At 41.9% G+C, this 26,300-nt stretch overlaps 1 protein-coding gene across 5 annotated transcripts in view; it reads left to right on the top strand.

Moving 5' to 3' along the window:
• unc5cb (unc-5 netrin receptor Cb) overlaps positions 1 to 26,300 on the top strand; it is a 201,977-nt gene that overhangs the window by 60,894 nt on the left and 114,783 nt on the right. The gene's annotated exons all lie outside the window — the stretch shown is intronic.

The following is a 26,300-nucleotide window of genomic DNA, read 5'->3' as shown; positions in this document are numbered from 1 at the left end:
CTGCTAACTTTAGCAGTTAACTTCAATATCTCATCGTCGGTGGCTCTTTGAAAAATGGTGTCTGATTCTGATCGTGCGATGACTACAGGGATCAAAAATTTATTTGTTTCTTGCTAGCAGATTATTGTGTAATCATCATCCACGATTTGTAGGTTCATTTAATTTTGCAAGACTGATTTAGATCATTTTTGTGGTGTTCCAACATTACTGTTCGGGTCTGGTTCCAATCCAACAACTTTTCACCGTTCTGGATGTGAATTGGTAAATTACCTTTCAAACTTTGGCTTTTTAAAACTGGAATATCTGTTTAGCTTATTGCCTAGTTGTCATGGCCAAAGTGTTGTCTTATTTGTGTCATTTGGTGCCTTATAGTGATGTGTTGTTCGCGAACGAGCCGGTTCTTAGAGCTGGATCTCTGAAGTGAACGAAGGGAGCCGACCCCTAACAAGGAGCCGGAAATGGGAGCCATTTTTTTTTGGGTCCTCTATTCCCCGCCACTGGTCTTCGGTTAAAGCCGCACGTGATTGGTCAATATCCGTGGTAGAGGAGACACACGCAGCAGTGAGGGGGAGGGTAGACAGGTGGACAAATGTTAACACATTATTCGATTATCGTTATTCAATTAGTATATTTTTTATTAGTTGGTATGATGCATTATTATGAAACGCAAATTAGTGACAGCTGATCATCAGACTGGAGGGAAAGTGAAAGTTAGTTGATGCTCTCTGCGCACATATAAATCAAGCCATATAAATACAGATATTTGATAGAGTGTGGTATTTACATGAGTATTTCGTTTTTCACATAATTATACCTGATTTTTGGTAGTTAATTAATTTAAGGAAAAAAAAAACAAGGAGCCATTTAGGAGCCATAAAGAGCCATATCTTTTTACTGAGCCGAACCAAAAGAACCGGCTCTCTGAAACGAGTTGGAATTCCCATCACTAGTGCCGAAATACTTCCTAAATGAAAATGGCGTATATGGTGCCACCATGTACAATTATATATTTTTTCTATTTGTGTCATATTTGACCTCTCCCTGCTTTTTTTTAGCTACCCCAGAAGTTGTATGCTAGCAAACGCAGTTACGTTTAGCAGCTAGCATCCTTATCTACCCGCTCCAGGCCTCCATCTCATTCCTGCATTGTTAATGAGCAAAACAAAAAAAAAAGGGCAAATCAGGAATGGATAAGAGGTCCGGTTTCTTTGTCGGGCACGACGCAATGACATAATACACACACCAAAGCCCCGAAGATCTCCTCCCCTTCCCCGTGTCAGGAGAACATTGTCTTCAGACTAGTGTAATTAACAAGCTAATTTAGATACACTGATGAGCTGGACTTGTTTTTCAAGTGGCTTGGGTCTTTACTGTAAAACCACGATGTGATCAAAGGGGGGGGCGGGGTCACTGGGAAAATCTCTGTTGCTTACATCCATAGTGTGATGATCTTCTGGCTAGATTTGAGGTGCCTGTAAGTCATATTTTTATTGATGACGTTTTATTTCTTTGTTTTTAAAGAAATTGAAGTGGGAAATGGCGTTTAGTGTTCAAATGTAACACTAGTTTTCTTAACTTATCAGCAACGGTGGTCCTCACTCCTTATCTGGAGTTATCCGGACCTCACCAAACCATTGAAACAGGAATGTGTGTGTGCGTGTATGTGTGTGCAATAATCCGATTGGACAAAGAGTGACTACTGTACTTCATAACATTTGCGCTGGTTAAGAGCTCATTCGCCGCGGCGCTCATAGAAAGCTACGCCGACGGCTCCAATTTTATCCGTGGCTTTTTGATTGTGTTTTTAAGAGCATTTCTGCCAAAACAACAGGTGGCGCTAGAACGCCCTGCCCTCCATTTCACTCTTTGGGTCATTTCAGCCAATCACAAACCCCGCAAGGGAGTCATTTCTGGAAACAACAACAATGGGGAAAGTCATTGAAGAAAAGATGAATCATTGAAAAAGAAAAAAAAAAACAGAAGAAGGATATAAGAGTGTGAAACGAGTTTGGCAAACGAATATATTTTCTTCCAAGTGACGCAGTCTCGGGGCAACCTACACCCTGGCAGAGATCTTGGAAAATGGCTGTCTTTCAGAAAGCTAAAATAGCGTGTGGTCAAAAGTCCCAGATGTAAAGAAAATGGATTCTTTTTGAAAATAACGCTGATTTATTTAGTTATTTATTTTCTGCTTAGAACTCAAGACCCCGTGAGGGGAGTGTATTACTCCGCGGCTGTGATCACAAATGGTTCACTTTGACAAATGTGTGTCTTTTTGTGGGCTTCTCAGGCATCCTCGCTTGTGAAAACATTACGAGTCATTTATTATTTCTTTTTTACGACTTTGGGATGACGCATTTGGGGCCACTCGTTGGCACTGCCACTTTTCTGTCAACTCTCTCGTGATCCTGGTCAGTGATACATACACTGTATATATATATATATATATATATATATATATATATATATATATATATATATACAGTGATAACCTTGGCTTACAGTGATAACCTTGGCTTACGAACTTACTTGGTTCCCAGACAGAGTGTAAGGCGAAAAGAGTGTATCCCAAAAATTAATTTCCCATAGGAAACCATTAAAATGAGAATAATCCGTTCCCAAGGCCCCATAAACCATAATTTTCTAATTTTCTAAGCCTTAAAACTACACACAATATACCTTATTTTATGTATAATAAATGTGCTATGGTATTGTAATTAAAGAAATAAACTGTACTGTATAATAAAGTTGTTTTATTTACTTTCGTGATGGTCGTTGATGGCTTGATGGAATGCAGTGGCCGGTTTCATCAGCATTAAACACTTGATGAGGAACGTAGCCTTCTTCTTTCACTATCTTGAGGAATGATTCCTTGTAAGCTTTGGCAGCTTCATCGTCAGAACTGACTGCCTGACCGTGACGAATGACACTATGAATCCCTGTACGACGCTTAAAGTTCTCGAACCATCCGTGGCTAGCCTTGAAATCATCAATGGATGACGAACTTCCAGGTTGCCTCTTGACGATATCCGAGTGAAGTTGCCGTGCTTTCACTGCGATAATTTTACCTAGTTCCTCATCAATTGTGTTCTGTTTACCTGGGTTGATAGCTTTTTGCAGTAAGTGTACAGATGACTTGTTATTTGTGGAGCCTGATTGATGGGGTATTTTTACCTTGCAGTCTATACTCTGCCTTTGAACTATCAAAGTTGAAACACGTCCAAATTTAACTATTTTCTGTCAATTTTCTCGCTCACTCTCTGCCGTCTGCCTATCTATTCAATGTTTGCAGCTCTGTGTTTCTGTAAACCCCTCCCCTCACTGCTGTGTTCTTGACCAATCACGTACGGCTTTAAGAATGGGGGCGGGGAATAGAGGACAATAAAAAAGTCCGCTCCAATTTCCTTGTTTGGAGAATGAGCTCGTTCATGAACGACACATCACTCATTGTTACGCTCCATGTGTATCCCGAAAAATAGTTTGTATGACAAGATTAAATTCTCGTGAATTGAACGTTCGTAAACCGAAAAGTTCGTTAGCCAAGGCGTTCGTAAACCGAGGTATCTATCACTGTATATATATATATATACAATGGCGTTCTTATGCTGGACTGGTGATGATGTGTCCTCCGGGGTTAGTCTACAGCCGGAAAAGTTAAATGATCTTTCATTTCCATATATCGTCTCTATAACGCTTTGCCACAGTACACTCAAAGACTTTATGATCAGCGCCAAGCCCCCCCCTGACTTTGTCCGATCCGAGAGCTGACCACCCTGCACCCCCCCCCCCCCCCCCCCCCCCCCCGAGCCCTTTTCAACAGATCACCGTTAAAAAGCAACTGTTATTTCTATCAGTATGATTCTTGCGGGCTTTCTCGCCGCTTGACAACTTGCTCCTTGGGGGTGCGCTAACATTACAACCCGAGCGGTCACTCTCTGCGTGCACAATGAGCACACTGTACGCTGAGAGCAACACTTAAGAGTTAGCTCACACGATAGCCCTCGGCCGACCTCGGGCATGACGCAATGAAAGCCGGCGATGGGATGTCATGGAGGGGATATTAGAATTCCACATTGTTGTTGCTCAGGTGGAGCAAGAGGGCAAACTGGGAAGAAAATGGCGAGTGACGAGTGCTAGCAGCCAAACCTGCTCGCATGTTATAATTAATGGTGGTAGGGCGGGTGTCTGCTGAGCTTTTTGTTTTGCCGCTGTTCTTGATGACATGTCATATTTATGAGGGGGGGGGGCAAATAGCACCCCACATCAAACTAAATGAATGATTTTTGATTTTTTTTTAATCATGATTGATCGATGAGAAGGTTTCTTCAGCCGTCATCTGTACTTCTTTGAACGTGTCGGACGTTTCGCTTCTTATCCAGGAAGCTTCGTCAGCGAACATTTTTTTTGCTGGTAGTTTTAGCCCTCTATATATCCCTACTGTCCAGACGTAGCGGTGCCAGACTCTGCTATGATTGGTCCTTGCTCTCAGGTTGGGGGGTGCAGAGGACTACTCCCTGCGGCTACAATGATTACTTCTATTGTCCTGCCTGAGTATGGGGTCTACGACTGACCTGATTGCACCATTTGCTCTGGTATTACTTAATCAGCATAACTATGTAGCCTAAGAAGTATGTTGTAGGAACGATCCAAATTGAACCTCACCCCACCATGGCGATTTAGTGAAGCGTTTTGCTGTTTTATGAAAATAGCTTCTTTTACTCCCCTTTCAATCCCTCTATTTTCTTTCACTAAAATTTTAACCCCATTGTCGTCAAATGAGTGGTTGCTAGCTCTTAGGTGCATATGTACTGCCGATTGAGGCCCACTAGTATTATCCCTGCGATGTTGATAGTCTTTTTTTTTTTTGAGAATTTGTTTAGTCTCGCAATTGTATTGCTTTATCATGATTGATTTTCATAATAATAATTAAAAGGGAATGAACAAGACACCTAATTGAGTATATGCACCAACTCGGTGCCACCAAAAATGCCATTTGCTGCAACCGGAATGAACGAGCTCCTCTCTTAGAGGACAACGTTCACTTCAAACCTCCCTTTGGCTCGTCCACGCTCAAACGGTGATGTCACTCCAACATGGCTCTCATATTTTCCAGTCTGAAATCTGTCGCGTTTCAGTCTTGGCTTTAGCAAAACGACCACCTGACGTAAAGGACAAGTCTGAATGTACTTTGTAACTCCTGATGAGGTGTCAGCTTGTACGTGACGGCATCCACTAGTGCACAGGTGTCAAAGTCGAGGCCCGCGGGCTAAATCCGGCCCGCCACATCATTTTTTTTCGGCCCGCGAAAGCAAATCAAACTTGTTAAATTCCATGATGATTGCTAAAATCTGAGCCAAAATTTCATATTTTTGGATGTCAATCACAATAAAAGTCATTATTCTTGACTTCAGATTTGAAAACGAGTTATTCATTAATTTGCTGTGTGCTCTATATGTAATATTTGAAGGGATTTAAACATTCTAATGCGTTCCCCAAATTCATAACGGCCCTCGAGAGGAAGCCATAACTACAATGTGGCCCGCGGCAAAAAATGACTTTGACACCCCTGCACTAGTGGAAATGTGCCTGTTTGTAAAACTGGACTTGGAGCCAAATGATCACAAAGGAAACTAAATGCTACAGAGTGATTAGCTAAGAGAGAGCGACGAACAGGAAGGAAGGAAGGGTGGAGGAGAAAAAAAAAAGTGATGGAACGATGGACAAACGTGGCGTTTGTGTGTGGTGGACGTGATTAATCAACCCCCGGTGTGATACTTTCCACTACAGGGGAGCAACATTCACTTCTATTCGCAGTCCATTAGCACTGATCGCCACAAGTAGCTGAAAGCCGGAGTGGAGTCGCTGACCTGCATGCCTCTTTATGATAGTACTGAACAAGGAAGCATTTCTTGGACAGTCGAGGGAATATTTTGATTTATATTTGTATATATATTTTTGAGGCAAATGTCACGTTAACTCATTCACGGTGCAAAAATGTGTCCATGTCAGGGTTTTTGTCATTGTCACTCAAATTCTAGGACCCACGAAATATTGCGTTTTAGGACTACATAAACATTCAATGCAGGGTAACAAACCTTCAACTCTCTTTTTTTTCATCAGAAAAATAGTTAATTCCAAAATGATATGGGTCTGGAGTTATCTGAGCTTGAAATGAGGGCGGCTGTACAAAATAACATACAATACATATTGGTTTATATAGCACTTTAACAACAGCTGAAGCTGGAACAAAGTGCTAGCATGGAAAAAAGAAAAAAAAAAACATAACCAGAGGCCATGGCCAGCGCTTTATCGGCACCCAAACAAGAAACTCAAACATATTCGGGAATAGCGTCATGTTTTCAATTCCCGAATAAATTTGTGAATTAGTTCAAGCGGAATTGCTCATTGGAACATAAAAAGGGTGACCTGCTGTATTATAGACGCAGAGGGCGCTATTTTATCTATTTATTCATCCATCCATTCATTCATTCATTCATTTATGTATTTATTTATGTCTGTAGGGGGAGGATCTCCATTTTTGATTTCATCCATATTTTCAAAAACATTTTTCTCTGGAGTTTTAAATGAAAAAAAAAATAGATTCCCCTCATCCCACTGCATCAAGTAGACACGCGCTTTTGCTTTGAGTGGGCCATCCCACAAATGGTGCAGCAACACATATAGACGGACAATGCAGCTTTCATCGCAGTGGAACTGATGCCGTTTCCTATCATTTCTATGGGAGAAAGATGTCCTTTGTGTCTGGTGACGTTTACCCTCACTTTTTTAAGTCAAACAGAAAGCAAAATCGACCATAAATGAAACATGCGCAGAGATTATCAAGGTTCTACTGTCATGTAGTGCAAGCAGTGGTCCCCAACCTTTTTTTGCGCCACGAACCGGTTTAATGTCAGACAATATTTTCACGGACCGACGGATAAATACAACAACTCATTTTTGCTAGCTTGCTATGCTGGGCTAATTTTAGCGCTATGTATCACGTGACCTAGACAAGCGTTTTGACATGCATCAAGAGTAAATCATAGACTGATGTAATCTGGTAATTTTTCAAAATAAAATATAGTTCAGACTCTGATAATAAATAAAACGGAAATTATGTCAATTATTTATTCTTTCTGCGCGACCCGGTACCAAATGACCCACGGCCCGGGGGGGTTGGGGACCTCTGATGTAGTGCGACAATATCAAATTTCACAGCACGTGTTGCTTTTTTTCTAAATAATTGTCTCATACGCCCTGGTCGCAATCAACCAGCGGGTTGAGATGGGGAGTAATGATTGTTAACGGGGTGCGGGGGGGGGGGGGGTGACCTCATTTCATCCTCTCCACCAGAAAATGGCCCTTCAAAGCGGCCAAGGCCGACACATTAGACGTCGTCATCTCTCATTCAAAGGCCCGCGTGGCCTCTTTAGTCACCAAAGAGCTCCGTCATTACGGGATGCCCGCCAAGGGGGGGGGATTCGCGTAGATGGACCACTGTCCCTGCTCTCTATCTACACTTCATTTATGATTGGAGATCAGAGCAGGAATTCAAAGGGAGGAGGGGTAGAATGGATGGAGCGGAGGACACAGCCTGGGGGTACAAGGAGGTGGGGGGGGGGGGGTGATTACCCGTTAAGTGGCCCTCCATGTGCCATTATAGGCAGCGGGGTCTGATAGTGCGCATCAAGGCGGTATGAGTGCACACTCGACTCTTCCCCTTTAATTTGGCAGCCTGACCTGTCGCTACTACCCCCAAACGCACCTCAACGGCCATTTTGCGCTCAACCGCTAATGTCTCCTTGTCAGGAAGTTGCTGGCCGGCATGTCGTATTAAATGCGGGTATGAGTGTGGGAGAAAAATGGCAGCCACTTTTGTTTGAGGGTTAATCTGTCCCATATGTTTTCTTTTTCGCATGTAGGATGGTTTTTTTTGTGCGGTATGGCTGCCGGTATCATCCATGGATCATGTTTTTGTTCTTTCCAAAAGACCAATGGTGTCAAACATACGGCCCGCGGGGAGGTTTGATCAGGCCCGCAGGATAATTTAAGTGGAAAAAATGCAAAAAAAAACGACATGGAATTCATATTTTTAATGACGTGCAATTCGAGGATTGTCCACTAGGGGACCGAGTTGTGCTGTTTCGATCAACGTAGAAGAAAACAGCGGTGTTATTTTTCAACCGCAGTCCTGAAAATGGATATTACATTAAAAAAAATAATATTACCCCCCCTCCCCAAAACAAATAAATTCCATTGTTTCCCCAGAAACAACAACATCATAAATACATAGTTGGACTAACACTGTGAGTTGAGTGTCTTGCACATAATAGGCAATGCTGAGGAAAAAAAAGAAAACAAAACCCAAAAAGTTTTTCAAACCGCAAATCTTTTTTATGTCATACAGTGAGACCTCAACTTACGAACTTAATTGGATCCCAGACAGAGTGTGTAAGGCAAAAAGTGTGTATCTCAAAAAAAAAATTCCCATAGGAAACCATTAAAATGGGAATCATCCGTTCCCGGGTTTCCATAAAATATACTTTTCAACTAAATAAGCCTTAAAACTACACACAACATACCTTATTCTATGTATAATAAATGTGCTATTGTATTGTAATGAAAGAAATACACTGCATTGTATCATAAAGTCACATTATTTACATTTGTGATGGTCATTTATGGCTTGATGGAATGGCGTTGGAGGTCGAAGGTCAAAGGGAATTCCTGTTTGGAAAGAGAGGCGCATTATATGACGACTGTAATTAAAGGAATAAACTGTGCTGTATAATAAAGTTGTATTTACCTTTTTGATGGTCGTTGATGGCTTATGGAAGGCGTGTCACCTTCCATAAGGACTGTTGGTAACTTCTGGTGCTGTCCAGTCGTGTGCTTCCACCGAAGATCACTCCGCCAGCCGTGGTGGGTGTGTATTATGAAAATAGTGCTTATTATAAGGTTTAATTTTCATAAATTTGACGTTTGTAAGACAAAAAGTTTGTAAGTTGAGGTGTTTGTAAGTTGAGGTCTCACTGTATTTGTTTCCATTGTTGGCTGTATTTTCGTATTGGGCCAAATACCCCCCCCCCCACCACCATCCCTTCTGCTACCCGTTTCAAATTTCAACATGCATAACTGTGAGGATAGAGAAAATGAATGTGTTGTACCGCTGCCATACATGCTATTCTACCTAGCAAAGAGGATTTGGGATTTGGGATGCTTCTGCAATGTCCGCTACTTTTAAATATGCACATGGATATTATATACACACACACACACAAAGCTAAAACTGCAAATGAACTGCCAAAACCACAGGTCATTCGGATTGTATTAGTTTAAAGATGTGCGCCTATTCCGGAAAATTAACCATTTTAACGTATTCACTGCCAGACCATGTGCACTCCAGTGCCAGGGTTTTTGTCATTGTCACTCAAATTGAAGGACCCACAGAATATTGAGTTTTAGGACTACACCAACATTTAATAGAGCATTAGAAAATTTGGACTATCTTCTTTCATCAGAAAAAAAAGAATTAATTCCTTATTATATGAGTCTGGAGTTATATGAGATTGAAATGGGGCGTCTGTACAAAATACAGTACAATACATACATATTGATTTATATAGCGTTTTAACAATAGCTGAAGCTGTAACAGAGGCAAATGCTTCTCCCCTGTAGGAAGGGAAAAAACATGGCTAGAGGTCTGACCAGCACTTTATCGGCACCCAAACTTGAAGAAACAAAACCCGAACTAAGATAGATAGCTAATAGATAGCCAGCCATCAATCAATCCAGCCAGCCAAATAGCCACATAGCTAGCCAGCTAATAGACACCTAATAGATAGCCAGCCATCAATCCAGCCAGCCAGCCAAATAGCCACATAGCTAGCCAGCTAATAGACACCTAATAGATAGCCAGCTATCTATCCAGCCAACCAGCTAAATAGCCACACAGCTCGCTAGCTAACAGATAGCCTTCTATCTATCCAGCCAGCCACCCAAATAGCCACACAGCTCGCTAGCTAATAGATAGCCTGCTATCTATCCAGCCAGCCACCCAAATAGCCACACAGCTCGCTAGCTAATAGATAGCCTGCTATCTATCCAGCCAGCCAGCTAAATTGACACATTGCTCGCTAGCTAACAGATAGCCAGATATCAATCCAGCCAGACATCTAAATAGCCACACATCTAGATAGATTTTACCGCTCAATTCATATTCCACAAACGCAATATTAATCTTAATCGTAATCCGAATGCCTTGTTATTGATGAGTGGGGCACGCGTAGAACATTGTGTGAAGACATTTTAGGATTTGACCACCCCCCCCCCACCCCATCTCCCACGACACCCACATTTGAATCACACAACAGCCTCATATCTCCCCCCACCGTGATGGAGTTTACCAGTGACCAAACCCTGCGTTGATATCAGGCTAGCGTAGCTGGTGGTCAATGTATGTTAGTAGAACAGACAAGCGGGGTGGGAGAGGTGGTTAGGAGGCAGAGACCATGGTCCAAACTGAAACACGAGCGTAAGAACCCCCCCCCCCCCCCCCACACACACACACACACACACACTTCAGTCCTTCCTGTCTCCTCTTTATCAGCATCCTCGTCTGTGTTTTCTTTTCTTAAAACCGGCCTGCCGCTGATCAATGTTTGTAACTCTTGTGTTTGTTTTTGAGACTTTTTTTTTTTTAAACAAGGAACTGTATCCATCCTCGCTGGCCCTTAGGTCGGTTTTGCGATGAGAGGAAAGGAAAAAAAAAGAGATGGAAGGAGTGAGGGAGGGGGGGGGGGTGTTCTAGCCTCTGGTTTGCATTACAGCTCCTTACAAGATGGACAGTGTTTGCTCTTTTGCTGTCAGTTTGTACGGGACATGAGGGGCCAATATCCACACGGGAAAAAAAAGGAGTAAAATAGAATTCTGATCAAGAGTTTGAAGTGGGTTGATTGTCAAACGTTCATAAACACTTGTTAATGACGAGAAATAGTTCTCGCGTGACTATTAATCTTTTTTTTTCGTCGTTTTTCCAAAATAAAAAAAGGCTCACTAGCCAAAAATAACAACATTTTTCCCCGCTGTAAACTTTTAACTAGAGTTAGCATTGGGCTAGTGGCGCGGATATAACATTTGGAACACTTGAAACCCGACTGTGAAACCGCCCAGACAAGAAGGTCCTCCAAATTTATTATCAAATTACTCGCAATTTTAAGTTGAAAAGGCCGAATTTCACTGACAAATTCTTTGCAAATTGATATACAGTGATACCTCATCTTACGAACTTAATTGGTCTCCAGAAAGTGTGTGTAAGGCGAAAAGTTCGTCTGCCGAACATTTACTTCCCATAAGAAACCATTAAAATGAGAATAATCCGTTCCCAGGTCCCAATAAAACATAATTTTCTACTAAATAATCCTTAAAACTATACAAAATATACTTTATTTTATGTATAATAAATGTGCTATTGTATTGTAATTAAATAAATAAACTGTACTGTATAACAACGTCGTTTTATTTACTTTTCTGATGGTCGTTGATGTAGTTGCCTCTTGATGATATCCGAGTCAAGTTGCCGTGCCAGGTCCCCATAAAACATAATGTGCTACTAAATAAGCTTTAAAACTACACAAAATATACCTTATTTTATGTATAATAAATGCGCTATTGTATTGTAATTAAAGAAATAAACGGTATAATAAAGTGTATAATAAAGTCGTTTTATTTACCTTTGTAATGGTCATTGATAGTAGTCATTGTAGTTGCCTCTTGATATCCGAGTGAAGTTGCCGTGCTTTCTCTGTGATAATACCCTCACTCACACTGTCCCCTGCTAGCTGCTTTTCGTTAATCCAAATCAACAGAAGTTTTTCAACCTCTTCTATTGCCTGAGACCATTGCTTAGACAACACAGAAACACCCTTAGCCACACGTAGCAATGGTCGACTTAGCATACTGGTACTGGGATGCTAAGTCACACAAACGCACACCTCGTTTGTGTTATTTTGATGATCTCCTTTTTCTGCTCGATCGTAATTTTCTTTTGTGTCCTCTTCGGCTTAACACTAGCCTGTGGTGGGGTCTTTTTCAGTCCCATAAGAGTATTATAATATAATTTTTTAAAGCCATTCAAGTATCAACCATTTCCATCACTAACCTTTCTTCACTCCATATAATATTTGTATTTCCAAAGTTGGCCTGCTCCTGTTTTTCTTTCCTCTATGAGCACGCTTGTCTTATTTGTCTACATATGGCGGCATGTGTGCGTGAGGGGATGAGGAGGCGGGGTTTGGGGGGGGGGTTAGGCAGCTTCGTGTGTTTATTCAATAATAACAGAGAGTCTGAGAAAGCCTGTTTCAGATAAATCTGCCGCAAAGACCAGAGACCATTCATCCCCAGCAAATCAATCTTACTCATAATTCCCCTCATTTTTTTTCTTCTATCTGTTATCTCTGTAGATGCCAAATAGACTTTTTTTTAACTCATTCACTGCCATTCACCAATTGGCTGCCGCTGCTCACACGCAGAAAAAGTTTTGAAAGGCGCTTATAAATTAAATGTATTATTATCTCATCTCATTTTCCGTACCGCTTATTATTATTATTATTATTATTATTATTATTATTATTATTATTATTATTATTATGCCTTATAATGTGTAATTTAAAGCAGATTCTTTACTTACAGACAGTGTAGGTGTTCAAATACCTGACATGTTTCGGCGTCCACTTCCGCCCCACTCTGACGAAGGCAAAGACAGGATGAACTTAGTACAACAAGGCCTTATAATGTGGTGTGCCTTATATTTGGAAAACTTTTTCATTCATTGAATGTGCGCCTCAGACATGGAAAATGTCCACCGAGCTCCTGTGAGGAATTAATCAGCTTGTTTCCACAGGCTGATAAATTACTTACATGGAACTTGGCCGCCCTCTTCTGGCTCTTTCTGGTGCAACACGAGGTTTTCAGTCCAAACAAGCATTGACGTGATGGAAGGACAGCTACAATGTGTCCTTTTTTTCGGTGAGGGGCATTCCTTCAGTGACGTCACGTACGGACTCGTCACCAACTCAAAAACAAGACTTCCGGAATATTCAGCGAGAGTCTTAAAACGTAAAGTATAGCTATATGTGGTGGAATCTTTGTAAAATACGTTCAGTCGAAGTCATTTGAAGCCATTTTACAAATTATGGACACAACTTGGACGTCGGTTGTCCTTTAAAATGAGATTATATTCCTGACGTAATAACGTTCCAATTGAAGTTGTTAATGACAGGGTGACCCCGGTAAGACACGAACTGAATGACTTGGATTTGTTTTCGTTTTCAGGGAGAAAAGTAAGCAGTTGGCAGCGGGTGAATAATGGATGCCGTTGCTCTAGAATACAATGCAAAGTAAAGCAGGTCATACATTTGAAAGCAAAGGGACATGGGGGGGGGGGTGGCTTTTTTGTATACATATTAGCTTTCTTACTTGGAATATTCGCCATAAACATCACTCTTGTTTGCTATTTAACCTCCCACCAGCTCTGAATTTGCTCAGGCGTGGAGCACAAAATATTGATACCTAGGTGAGTGTTGACCCACAGGTTTGGAGGTGGTTACCATGACGACCGCTGACAATGTATGCTGAATGATGGGCGATAATCAGTAGATATGAATCTGTTGTAGAGTTTTTATTGCTGGTAATTTTTAGTTCACTTTAACTCATTCGGTGCCATTCCCAAATTTATTCCGATAAAGCGCCGGTCAGACCTCTGGCAATGTTTTTGCTTCCCATGAGGGAGCAACATTCGCCTTTTGTACAGCCGCCCCCATTTCAAGTTCAGATAACTCCAGACCCATTGGGGACGGTTGGGGATCGCTCATATATGTGATCATGTCATAAAAGTAGGGCATTGGGGGGTGAATTGAGGATTTCCTCCCCTCAAATAATTCATTGAACAACAATGGTGGGTACACGATGACAAAAAAAATGTGTCACTACACTCAAATATAGCTTGACCATGACGTCTCTTGCTGTTCATAAATCGATTTATTGCTCCCCAACACCAATTTTTTCTTGAAGTAGCGTCTGAGCTAGCTTTTCACATCCTTAAAGTCTTTACAGCTACTCTACATCGAAACTTTTTTTTTTTTCCTTGGGATTAATGGCGCAATAATATAACGCCATTCCGGCGGCTTCATGCATATTTAATTGCCATATTTATCTTTATTTCATACGGAATCAAATCCATACAATGTAGTTTTTTTTTTTCCTCCAAAATTGCAACAACCACAAGGCTGGCGAACTCCCAGGAGGGTAAACGCCACGCTTCGTCATCACGACCTCCATTACCATCATACTTGTGTTTCCATCACGGGTATTCTCATTTCCAGAGCAGATATTGGAAAATGACTCAACGTGTTGTTATCTCACATATCTCCTTTAAGTGGCAAAAACGCATGCCCAGTTAAAGAGTCCAATTCCATCCGTAATGGTACAATCAATACTAATGTAGCCCGTGGGGTTAATTATTGGACTCCGAGGTAACTGCTTGTACCTGTTCCCTAGCAGCAATAATCAAAAGGGGAAGGGAAAAAAAAAACAGACCAGTCGTAGTAAATATAAATGTAGTTTTTTTAATATGGTTTTATACTGTGAAAGGTCAACATTGAGAACGCATTATGGAAAATGGATTGCCTGACTACCAATGAAGGGAAAAATGACCTTTTGAGCAAGCCATGGTGTAACACTACAGCTAATTTTCTAAATAACAACCCCCCATAAAAATGAATGAATGAATGAATGAATAAATAAATAAATGAATATATAAGTACATACATAAATACATACATAAATACATACATAAATAAGTAAATGCATAAATAAGTAAATACATCAATAAATACATCAATAAATGCATAAATAAATAAATACATAAATACATACATAAACACATAAACGCATAAATACATAAATAAATATCCTCATGATCTGATCGGCCCAGTTGGGTGAAGATACAAAGCCACTTTCAAGCAATAGTTGAAATGGCCTGAAACAATATTGTATAGACCATCTTCAACACTAAAAAGCTAAAACTAATACTCAACCAATAAAAAAAAAATATAACACATTATTAAATTAATGAAAATGCTCTAAAAACACATTTTTAAAATCACATAACCTAACTCATCAACTGCCAGATGTGCAAAAATGCGTCCACTCCAGTGCCAGGGTTTTTGTCATTTTCACTCAAAATTGCAGCACTGACAGAATGTTGAGTTTGAGGACTGAATGAACATTCAATGCAGCATAAAAAAACAAAAAAAAAACCTCAAGTTAATTCCTAATTCATATGAGTCTGGAATTATCTGAGCTTGAAGTGGGGGTAGCTGTACAAAATAAAATACAATACATACATACTGATTGATATAGAGCTTTAACAACAGTTGAAGCTGTAACACAGCGCTATCATGGACAAAAGGCAAATGCTGCCAACGCGTGTAAGGGAAAAAACATTGCCAGAGGTCTGACCAGCACTTTCTCAGCACCCCCGCAAGAAAAACACACTTTTAAATTACTGAATACATTCGGGAATAGCAGCGAATGAGTTAAAAATGGGCAGCGAAAGGGATAAACTCATAATCGGATTTTAAAAGGAACTCTAAAATGTATGCTCCCTCTTACGAGTACCAGTCAAGAGGCGATCAGCAGCATTCTGCCCCAACTGGAGATGCTTAATGGAGGATTGGCTGACTCCAAAGTCAAATGTGGGATGTGGCCAAGGCATGCTGAATCAATGTTTCTAAATTCCTGCTTCAGTTGACTATCAGTTCGGTATTTTTCCCAGACTTTTCCCGTTTTTTGGGGCGGGGGATGGGGGGGAGGGGTCTTTAACCCCACAGAGAGGTCCAGCAGCTGCACTGGAGTCAACTCACTACTGTAAAGTGATATGCCGTAATGGTTTGCAGCCGATATATGCGCAACGGAAACCGATATAATTCAGTAGTGACACACGAGGCCTCTGCGTTTCTTGCCCTTTTTGTTTTTCTTTCAGGGTGGGGGGCAGGAGGGGGGGGGGGTCGGCTGATGTCAGGTAAAGCGATCCGTCAGGTAATATCGGCACGTCTACCGTGCGAAGGAAAGAGCCGCGTTTGGGGGAAACTGTACCTCTTCATGGGCGTTTTTCACTAGGTCGCTTATTACCGTCACATTTGTTTTTACAACACGGCTAAAATGGCGCCTCGACTTCCTGCCGTCGCCGCACTCGCTTACGCTATCGCTATTTTTTTTTTTTTTTTTTTTTTTCCTACTGTTTTTCTTAGCGGGCGCATGTTCTGCGCCTGTATGCCAACTAAAGCAAAAAAAAAAAAAAAAAAAGGTCATCCAGTGGAATAGCAATAATATTTTTGAAAAGAAAGGAAAAAAAAAATAGGATAGCATAGCCGCTACTTAAAGGACACCATTTTTTTGTTTCCTAACTGTCATAAAGAAAAACATTTTTATAGCATCTAAAATACCTAAAACATGCAGTATGATATTTTTATAATAATGCAAAACACCAATAAAAAATGACTTAAAGTGTCCAAAATCTACAAAAAAATTGAGCTGCGAATTGGGCATTTTCAAAAAGTCCCGCCCCCAGTTCGTGACGTCACGCCAAGACGTCTTGCATTGCTTGAGAATCAAAACAATGGCGTCAGATTCGGAGAATATGCTTTCTTCTTACACATCCAGTTATGAATATGATTCAAATAGTTCTGAAGAGGAAAGCATACATGTTTGCAATCGATTAAAGAATGTATTCCGTGCCATTGGGGGGAAATGGATCACCAAAAAAGAGGCAGAAAATGGCGACCAAGCTCCGTGTGAGGAATTAATCTGCCCGTTTCCACAGGCTGAAAAAATCCTTACATGGAGCTTTGTCGCTCTCTTCTGCCTCTTTTTTGGTGCAACACGACACTTTCAGACCAAACGAGTACAGCAAAATGCATTGACGTGATGGAAGGACTGCTACAATGTGTCCTTTTTTCGGTCAGGGGCGTTCCTTCAGTGACGTCACGTACGAACTTGTCACCAACTCGAAAACAAGACTTCCGGAATATTCAGTGTAAGTCTTGAAGGGTAAAATATAGCGATATGCGGTGGAATCTTATTAAAATACGCTCAGTAGAAGTCATTTGAAGCCATTTTACAAATTATGGACACAACTCGTCCGCAGACGTCGGTTGTCCTTTAAGGCATATTAACGGGGAAAAAAAGCCATTTTCGTTTGCTTTGTGTGGCTTTTCTTATTTTGTTCATGGGAAAAAAAAAACGGGAAACAAACACAAGCAGCGTGTCAAGAGAAAAGGAAAGCTTGCCTATTTCTACTCGCCCGCAATTACTGGAAATGCGGCCCGGTAATCCGAGCCCCTTTGTGCTATTGTCGTCTGGCTGCGACCTGACGTTTATTCTCATCGGTAGACGTTTTGGTGGTGACGATATGAGCGCCGCCGCCGTGCGGGAAACCCGAGAGGAACTATTCACGCGGGGACTCTCGGTTTGCTTTGGCCCAGTTTGGTTTTGGTAAGACGAAGCGTCGTTGAAAGCGAAGGGCGAGCGGGTTACTTTATCCGCCGCAAATCACAAAAGGCAGCAATCCATTTTTAAGAGCTTTGACAGTTTTTTTTTTTTTGGGAGGGGGAGGGGCAAATGTGACGACAAACACGTTTCAATGCTTTCTAATGGAAATTAATTTTCATCTTATTTTGCCCTTCATAGTTAATAGCAGATGATTTGTTTAGCTTCTCAGACTTTTTTTTTTCGTTATATTTTCAGTTACATTTTAGGCAAAATTACTAAACAAAAGGTTAAAGTCCAAGTTTTAACTTTTTGTGCATTGTTTTTCAGTGTGACGAAAAATCGTTGTACTTTTACACCAAGTCATGCGTGCTCCATTTATTGATTATTGATATTCATGCATTGCTCCAACCCCATTGGCCAATAAAACAGCTTTCTCTTTGTCTCTCTCTCTCTCTCTCTCTCTCTCTCTCTCTCTCTCTCTCTCTCTCTCTCTCTCTCTCTCTCTCTCTCTCTCTCTCTCTCTCTCTCTCTCTGTCTCTCTCTCATTCTCTCTCTGTGTCTCTCTTTGGCTCTCTCTCTCTCTCTCTCTCTCTCTCTCTCTCTCTCTGTGTCTCTGTCTGTCTCTCTCTTTCACTCTGTCTGTCTCTCTCTCCTCTCTCTATCTCTCTCTGTGTCTCTGTCTGTCTCTCTCTTTTTCTCTATTTCTGTCTCTCTCTCTCTCTCTCTCTCTCTCTCTCTCTCTCTCTCTCTCTCTCTCTCTCTCTCTCTCTCTCTCTCTCTCTCTCTCTCTCTCTCTCTCTCTCTCTCTCTCTCTCTCTCTCTCTCTCTCTCTGTCTGTCTCTGTCTCTCTCTCATTCTCTCTCTGTGTCTCTCTTTGGCTCTCTCTCTTTGTCTCTCTGTCTGTCTCTCTCTCCTCTCTCTATCTCTCTCTGTGTCTCTGTCTCTCTCTTTTTCTCTTTCTGTCTGTCTGTCTGTCTGTCTGTCTGTCTCCCTCTGTCTGTCTCTCTCTCTGTGTCTCTGTCTCTCTTTATCTCTGTCTCTCTCTCTGTGTTTCTGTCTCTCTTTCTCTCTCACTGTCTCACTCTCTCTTGCTCCTTCTGTCTCTCTTCTTCTCTCTCTGTCTCTCTCTGTGTGTCTGTATCTGTCTCTCTCTCTCTCCTGTCTATTTCTCTGTCTCTCTGTGTGTCTGTATCTGTCTCTCTTTCTCTCTCTTTTCTCTCTATTTCTCTGTCTCTCTGGGTGTCTCTGTCTCTTTGTGTGTCTGTATCTGTCGCTCTCTCCTTCTCTGTTTCTCTCTCTCATGTGTCTCTCTGTGTCCCTGTCTCTCTCTTTCTGTCTGTCTGTCTCTCTCTGTCTGTCTCTCTCTCCATCTCTCTCTTTCTGTCTGTCTCTCTCTCTCTGTCTCTCTTTCTCTCTCTCTCTCTCTGTCTCTGTCTCTATCTGTCTCTGTCTCTCTCCGTCCAAATTTGACTCAATTGAGTCAAAATTTGACTCAAGTCAAGTCAAATTTTGCTTTCAGCTCATCAAAATGATTCGAAATCAGCAAAATCAAGCATTTGTTGTGTTCCTTCAGGATCTGCCAATTGGGTCTCTCAAACCTATCATCAAGGGAGGGAAAAAAATGCTCAAACTTCTTTGTGCTGAACATCCACCGAAGGATGTGTCAGACACCTTCGATTCGCCAAATCCTCCTCACATCACTCTTCATTCGTCACATAGGCTGACGGGAGGTGTCAGCCGCAGATCTCACCACAAAACTAAATGAAGCCTAACAAGATTATTCCCACGGCAAGTTGCGTGCAATCTCTCTCTCGGGACTCGAGGCAAACCATTCGGTAAAATCGGCGACGGTGCTTGAGATCTCCACATAAAACTCATTTCGCCGCTCGGCTTAATACAATTACGAGCCGAGCGCCGCCCATCTTGACGTGATTACACGTGTTTATACGGCGAGAAGGCAAGTGTTTACTGTGGGAAGGGCGCCCCTCACCAACCACCCGCCATCTTTTTTTCCTCTCCGTTCAAATCATTTAAGAAGGAAAGGGGAACAAGCTGCCACATTTATTTATTTCTGGGGGAAAAAGGAGTGATGATGATGATGATGATGAAGGTTCTCCAGCCCTCCCCCGACCGGGGTAGAATGGAAAACAGTAATAACGTCGCGGCGCTGGCACAATGACACGTTTGTGTAAAGAAGGGAGAGATGGGATCAAAGGCATCAGAGCACAAACCAAAATGTGCGCCGACTTTGTGATTTTTCTAAACGGCACCTGGTGTAATACTTAAAATAGGATGTATGCAGATTTGTGTCCTCAAACAACACCCCCCCCCCCCCCCCCCCCCCCCCCGTCCCCTTTATCTTTGTGAGGCAACTTTTATGGTTGAAAAGAAAAACTATCTGTGAAAACATCAGGCGTCCTAAAGGCCTTCAATGGATGACATATTTGAAAACAGGATTTCGCCATAATTCTCATTTATTATGTCAAACACCAAAATACACATGGCTGAATAGTACTTATACCCCGGAAAATACGGTAGTTGCATACAATTGGTGACTTATAAGAAAAATAGTTTGGTGAATGCGTGACAGTTGAAGTTGTTATCGGGCTGTTTTGTCATCCACAGACTTTTGTCCTCGAATTGAATTCCTCAGACGACCGCTTTTCAGATTACCAAATTGCTATAGTTCAAATGAAACTTTTTTTTATATATATATCTAAAAAAAAAAGATTACAATCAATCCCTTTTGTACGTAGCACAATGGCAGTTTTTCCGTAATTGTGCCCGCAATCACTCTCTTGAATTGCATGTGACTGCGGGCACACGGCAAATCAAATCACTCCGTCGGCCATTTTATATTCGTCAGGAGGCGACCACACCGCAAGGTCTAGCTAGCATTGTCCGAGTGATAACGTCGGTTCGCTAATCTCCAACCCCCCCCCCCCCCCCCCCTAATCTCCCCCCTTTTCGGCGTCCATGTTGTCTTTTCAAAACCACAGCACTTTGCTTTATTGGCGCGGCGTCTCTGCGCATGTTTCAGACTATTGTTTACTCGGCAGCACGCCACTTGTTATCTCAGGCAACAAATGGTCGTGTCTTTACCAATCTTGTCCTGCTTTTGTCCCCCCCCACCCCCTCCCTTCCCATTCCCGCCCCCGCCTTCCTCCGGAGGAGACGCCATTTAGTGCCAGGGTCGGGGTTATAATTGACAGCTACCGCTAAACAAATCTGTCCGTCCCGATGGCGCGTCCCCCCCCCACCCCCACCCGTCGGTTTCTCTAATCTAACTAATGCACCCGCGTGTGTACTGGAAAGTGAATTAAGCTGGAAAAAACTCAATACGTGATCCATCTGACGCCCCCCCCCCCCTTCCCCGCATGCACATTAGCAGTTTCTCTGCAGCCCCCACCCTGTAATTGTATTACACAAGTTGGCCGCTTTAACGATCAGGCCTTACACACACTTAGACGCACTCTTCGCCCTCGTCGTTAATCGTCTTCGCCGTGTTCAGGCCCGCCCATCCGCTAACGCTAACGTTCAGGGATTTTTTTTGGGGGGATGTTTTTCGTCCATAGAATACTACTACTACTACTACTACTACTACTACTACTACTACTAATAATAATAATAATACAGTAAAGTCTCGTTATATCGATATTCTAGGGAGTCCGAAAAAATATCGATATAACCGGGACTATCGATATATCCGACCCTGTTTGCATGTAATTTTCTCCGTGCGTGCATAGAAATAGTATCGATATAACCGGGACTATCGATATATCCGATATCGATATAACGAGACTTTACTGTAATAATAATAATAATAATGATGATGATGAAAACAATAATAATGAGAAAAATGAGAATCATAATAATACATTTAATTTCAGTCACAGGATTTATCTTGTGCGGGTGAGCAGCGGCAGGCATTCGTGGCAGCGTTCACTCTACCCGGCAGTAACACAGCAGCGAAGTTATGAAAGGAAGAGGAAAGGAAAGAAAGAAGTAGAAAATATATAATAATAATAATGATAATGATCCATTTAATTTCTAAGCACCTTTCAAAACTCTCACGGGCACTTTACAGTCGCAGGATTTTTCTTGTGCGGGTGAGCAGCGGCAGCCATTCGCGCCAGCCATTCGCGCCAGCGTTCAGTCTACCCGGAAGTAACACAGCAGCAACATTATGAAAGGAAGAGAAAAGGAAAGAAAGAAGTAGAAAATTAATAATAATAATAATAATAATAATAACACATTTCATTTATAAGCGCCTTCAAAACTCTCAAGGTCACTTTCCAGTCACAGGATATGTTTTTTTCTGTGGGTGAGCAGCGGCAGCCACACGCGCCAGCGTTCACTCAACCCGGAAGTTACTCAAATAGAAAGCTAGCAAGCTAATAAGTAGCTAATATAACGCTTTAACAACAGCTGAAGCTGTAACAAAGACAACTATCACATACAAGAAATAAAGCAGTCACAAAGATAGTAGAAAGTACGGCATTATTTTATCTTTTCCCACTAAATCGTCAAAATGGCCGCATTGAGGGAAAACAAATCTGCCGTCAGCATATGCCGCATTAGCGCCATCAGAACGCTTTCTTGGCCTGGGCCGTTGTCCCGCTGTGTGGTCGCGGCTCTGGATTTTTGCTCTCGTCTCTCCCACTGCTTGTTTTATGCGTGCTGTCAGCTAGCTCGACTCTCTTCCGGACCGAGGGAACCGTGATAAGATGATCGAAAGGGTTCCTCTTCTCGTTTAGGGCCATTTTCCTTTGACCCATGCAAACAACAAACATGAGCTAGACTGGAAATGGACAGTACATTAATAACAATGGCTACAAATAACACAATGGTGAATCGTTGTGTGTCGCAGCCAATTGCGGTAACACGCATAAAGAAGGTGTAAAATTCCCAGCAAACAAATCAGCCCATTTCCAACGGAGCTTGTACGCCATCTTGTCCATTTTCTGGGACGCTACATTGGAGTCCAGACGGCTTGAATTGATACGGAAGGACTTCTTTAATCGATTGCAAACATTTATGCTTTCCTCTTCAGAACTATTTGAATCTTCTTCTTTTCCTTTCGGCTTTTCCTTTCAAGGGGTCGCCACAGCAAATCAGTGGCCTCCATCTTAAGAGGTTTGATCCGCATGTTTGTTTTGGCCAAGCTTTTACGTCGGATGCCCTTCCTGACACAACCCTCTGTATTTATCCGGGCTTGGGACCGGCACAAGAAGACATATGTCCCTTTGTGGCTACAGAACAGGCAACTCGCTCGGCATAATGAGTAAAAAATAAAAAATATGGATAACAGTTACACAAAAAATAGACGTAAACAACAGCTACAAAAATACTGAAAAAGAATATTAATGCAAATGTAAATTACATATTCTGATGACATTATCACCAAAAATACTGCAATACTATTTGAATCATATTCATAAATGTATGAGGAACAAGGAAGCATCTTCTCCGAATCTAAACTCTCTGAAGCCATTGTTTTGATTCTGGAGCAAGGCAGTGTGTGACCAATAGTGACATCACGAACAAGGGGGCGGGACCTTCTGAAACTGGCCATTTTCGGTTTCATTTTGAAGTAGTTTTTAAGTCACTTTAAGTCATTTTTATTGGTGTTTTCATTTGACTAAAAATATCCGTTTGGGTGTTTTAGATGCTATAAAACGTTTTTCTGATGTCAGTTAGGAAAACAAATAAATGGCGTCGGTTGTCCTTTAACTGTCCTTATACAAACGCTTCATCCTTGCCCATCTTTCCACTCCAAAATCTTGTCTGTTTTCTGAGTAAACCAAACGATTTTACACAACCGCTTCATTGCCGTTTTTCATCACGGCCCAGACAAGAGCAATAGACCTGGGAAATGCAGATGTAATGAAGCAATACTTTAGCTTGCGCGGCGGACATTACTGCACCTCGGCCTGCGTAAATACTTTTACTAGAGCAACGTGCGTGCGCTTTATCGCCAGGAACTCCGCACGGAAAGGGTTCGGACGAGGGGGAAAAGGGAATAAAAGGACAGAGTGGGTGATTAAAAGCGTTGTTGTGTTGATTTGCCGTGTGTGTTGCCATGCGCGCAAACATTCGGCTTGCTTATGGTGACAATGGTGGGCGAAAAAATAAATAAAAAACAGGGCGAAGCTGTTTAAAATTTTATGCCCTCCTAACAGGCCTGATTTATAATGATGAGTCGCCGACCGCTCACAGGACAAGAACGGGACAGGGACAAAGAGTCCTAAGGGGGGGGGGGGGGGGGCGACTAAATATAGCGAAAAGGGGTGAAGTAGCCATCGGCATGGGACAGAAAACAGGAGATAGATACTGAAAGATGACCTCTACGTTTAGCCTCGCTCTGGGCTACCGATGTCTCCATGCACCACCGTATCATCCGAGGGACTGACCCCTCCACCCCCTTACCTCGCTGATTGAGCGCAACAGCAAAGACCTATAGCCAGGGTTACTTTTATCACAAAGATCTGAAAGGTCACTTCGTCGTTATCAGAGGTCACTGAAGGATCTCAACATGTTTTTTCTGGGAAAGCCGGAGACGGTGGAGAGTCTCCCCGGGTTGAAGTGTTTGTAGGGGTGGGTGGGAGAAGGGGGTCCGACAGAGACTTCCTGCCCTCCCTTCTATCCCTGGGTTTGATTTCTAGCAGACTGACCATAAATTAAGCTCATTAAATATTTGTTATTGGATCTTGGTTAACTTCGCTCTGACGCTGACCTGTTTTTAGGGTCTAACTTGAGTCCTTCATATGCATACATTATGACAAAAATGCACAAGTTTTGCATGTGGAGCATGTCTAAACTCCTCAATAAGCGACAGTCATTCTCTCATTCTTCACAGAGGATAAAGAATATGTGCTGATGGGCTCTATTAGTGAAAGCTCAAATAATCATAATACATTTCATTTTAAGCACCTTTCGAAGGACACTTTACGGTCACAGACAAGCATAGATACTATAATAAAATACAATCACAAATAGAATACCATAAATAAAATAGAGTTATACATAGAAACAAGGGAGAGCTACACAGAAAATGTGATTTTAAATAGATGGGATTTGAAGGTAGGAAGACAATCCATGTTACGATAGTTGGGAGGAAGTGAGTTCCAGAGTTTGGGAACATTTTATACCATACGTAGTGAGGACATTTGTGACAAGTCAGGACCTTTTGGTCGGTCCTCACAAGTTTTTCATTCTAGAAGCTTCTCGAGGGTCTATATATGGATCTGTTAAAGATTCAGAGAGGTCCTCACATATTCACCCAAAAAGATTTTTTGGTGTGTATTTTCATTTCACTTGGATACACACACTTTTTTACTCACTGTGTGTGTTTATGTTTGTGTGTGGGTGGTTAATGAGAGGAAAATATTCATACCACAAAAAGTAAAACGATATTTTAACCAAATTCACTACAGGGGTGAGGACTTTAAATGTACCCATTCAGAAACCTCACTCCTGCTGTTATTTCAGTTTCAAGTCCACTTTTTATGTATTTGTTTTTAAAGAAGTTGAAGTGGGAAATGGGGTGACGTTTAGGTTTCTAATGTAACACTAGTTTTCTTAACTTATCAGCAGCGGTGATCCTCACTCCTTATCTGGAGTTATCCGGACCTCACAAAACCATTGAAACGGGAATGTGTGTGTGTGTGTGTGTGTGTGTGTGTGTGTGCGCGTGCGTACGTGCGTGCGTTCTGGATGACGAGGTACCATGAAAGGCCACATTGTCACGCGTCAAGACCGTTTGGCGTCAAAAGACCGTTTCAGGTTAGCGAGAGGAGTCACCAGAAAAGCAAACCCCCCTCCCCAACTCCGAACATGGTGGGATCACGTTGGGATCCTGTTCCTGTTCGCAGCCTAAGAACAATATTTGGGACTGACGTGTCCGCTGGGAACGAGGTCAGGGAGGCAACATGGAATGAGAATCACAGTATTAAGAAATCTTCTATTTTCTTAACCCCCTCCTGACAACTCTTCATAAGAAAAAAAAAGGGAAGTCCATGTTCCCACCCCTCGTTTTTATCCCCCCCCCCAACCCTTAAAGCACTTAACCCATTCACTGCCATTCGCAAATGTATTTGAGAATTGGAAATATGACGTTGAGCGCCTTTCCCAAATTAGTTTTTTCTTATTTGGGTGCTGATAAAGCACTGGCCATGACCTTCCACCAGGGGGGCAACATTCCCTTTTTTACCATGTTAGCGCTTTGCTGTAGCTTCAGCTGTTATTAAAGCACTATATAAATCAATATGTATGCATTGCATTGTGTTTTGGACAGCCGCCCTCATTTCAAGTTCATATAACTCCAGACCCAAATAATTTAGGAAATATTGCAGCGTATGCCTTTTATCCATGTTAGCGCTTTGCTCTAGCTTCAACTGTTATGAAAGCACTATATAAATCAATATGAATGCATTGCATTGTATTTTGGACAGCAGCCCTTATTTCAAGTTCATATAACTCCAGACCCATATAATGTAGGAATTAACTCTTTTTTTCTGATGATAGAAGATAATTTAAGGTTTCTTACGCTGCATTGGGTGTTTATGTCATCCTAAAACTCAATCTTCTGTGCATCCTGGAATTCGAGTGACAATGACAAATATCCTGGCGCTGGTGTGGACACTTTTTTGCATATTGTCTGGCAGTGAATGGGTGGCCTTGGACTATACTTAGCTTGATGCTAGCATACAATACCACGACTGGCTAACAAAGAGCATCAAAGTGGCATA

The sequence above is a fragment of the Hippocampus bargibanti genome, linkage group LG18, assembly GCF_051943395.1.
Source record: "Hippocampus bargibanti isolate YZ-2025 linkage group LG18, ASM5194339v1, whole genome shotgun sequence".
NCBI classification, from domain to species: Eukaryota; Metazoa; Chordata; class Actinopteri; order Syngnathiformes; family Syngnathidae; genus Hippocampus; species Hippocampus bargibanti.
Note: the sequence above shows the minus strand (reverse complement) of the source record. Positions and strands in the feature narration are given on the sequence as shown.